The sequence below is a fragment of the Aristolochia californica genome, unplaced genomic scaffold (genome assembly GCF_029961685.1).
Source record: "Aristolochia californica isolate CCGP_79_NKW_82.1479 unplaced genomic scaffold, dmAriCali1.0.hap1 SCAF_8, whole genome shotgun sequence".
NCBI lineage: Eukaryota > Viridiplantae > Streptophyta > Magnoliopsida > Piperales > Aristolochiaceae > Aristolochia > Aristolochia californica.
This window is the reverse complement of record NW_027182279.1, coordinates 9,977,481-9,979,093: the sequence shown is the minus strand read 5'-3', so window position 1 is coordinate 9,979,093 and position 1,613 is coordinate 9,977,481. Positions and strand designations below refer to the sequence as shown.

The 1,613-nt window shown below is 40.2% G+C and overlaps 1 non-coding gene across 1 annotated transcript; it reads left to right on the top strand.

Moving 5' to 3' along the window:
* The first annotated feature begins 365 nt into the window (after window positions 1-365).
* LOC137939588 (small nucleolar RNA R71) lies at window positions 366-472 on the top strand. Its single transcript, XR_011109970.1, has one exon. It is a non-coding gene; the product is annotated as a small nucleolar RNA R71 (small nucleolar RNA).
* The last annotated feature ends 1,141 nt before the right edge of the window (window positions 473-1,613 follow it).

The following is a 1,613-nucleotide window of genomic DNA, read 5'->3' as shown; positions in this document are numbered from 1 at the left end:
TGGACACATTTGTATGGGATGAGATGAACCAGAGCATATGGCACAGACAGTAGATGGGGTTAGGAGCAGGTGAACTCATGGACACCAAAAGGGCATCAATTTTTCTAGTCAACCCCTCAATCTTGGCCATGAGCATGGGTGTTTCATTAACTTCATAGAGACCCCCTCTTTCGGCTTCGTGGGATCTCCTATCAACATTAAATGATGAACCCCATTGCTGAGATTGATCACTCAACATTTCAAAGAAGTCCCACGCCTCACTAGCACTCTTACCCATCAAACTCCCACCACTCGTTGCATCTACCATGGATCTAACCTGGGGTGTAAGACCTTGATAAAAGTATTGCACAAAATGTCATTTCTCAAACCCATGATGTGGACACCTACAGATCAAATCCTTCCATTTCTCCCAAGCCTCATAAAAGTGTTCACCCTCCTGCTGCATAAAGTTGGAGATTTCTCTCCTGAGGGCAATAGTTCTCTGAATGGGAAAGTACTTGGATAAAAATTTTGTGACTAATGTGTCCCATGAAGTAATGCTGCCCACCTCTAAGGAATTAAGCCAAGACTTGGCCTTATCCTTAAGTGAAAATGGAAAAAGTCTTAACCGGATAGAGTCATATGAGAAATTCTGGAATTTGAAAGTTGCGCAAATATCTAAGAATTCCTTGATGTGGTAATAAGGGTCCTCCTTCTCCAACCCATAGAATGTAGGGAGGAGTTGGATCACACCCGGTTTCAACTCATAACTGGCGGTAGTAGTAGGTGGCAATATAATGCAAGAAGGTGATGTGAAGTGGGATGGGATAGAATAATCCCTCAGGGCTCTACGGTCACCTGCTGCAAGTAACTATAATGGTTCACCCTGATTGGCCATGGTAGGTCCTAACTTGACTTCGGGTGTTTTCCTACAAATATGTTCTACCTCTTCAACAAAGGGAGCTAATGGTCCACCTAGGGAGCGGCGCCCGTGCATAAAAACACAAAAAGAAACAAAACAAACTATCAAATTAAGCTAACAAACTCACTAATGAAAATATGAACTAACTCGAAGAAATAAAAATAATTCCATACAAAATCACCAAGATAAAATTATGAAAGCAAAAAAATAAAATAAAATAAAATAAAAATAAATCTAACCTAAGACCATGGAGAACAAAGAAATACACTTAATACGTGCCTCCCCGGTAACGGCGCCAAAAAACTTGATGTAAAATTTAATTACATCAGCTTTTATACCTGGCAAGCGTACGAATCATTCATGTAATCTAGCGGGAAGCGAGGGTCATATCCACAGGGAGGACTGAATTTTGCGTATTCTTCAGTCAACTAGCCTAACCAAATATGATGAATTAATCTGAACTAAACACTAATTATATCCTAAATTATCAAGCAATCATCTGGTTAACTACTTGTACAACAGGAAACGTTAACTCTGGATTTTACGGTGATTTGTGCCTCTCTCGAGCGCCATGTGTAACCACGGATCCGATTTCTCAATCCTTGCGTCTAGCCCCTCTCGGGTGCGTAGAGTGAAAGACAAAAATCGGATTAAAATACCAAAATCCAACCTAAATTATAATCCTACCCTAACTAGCTAATTTAATCAAATA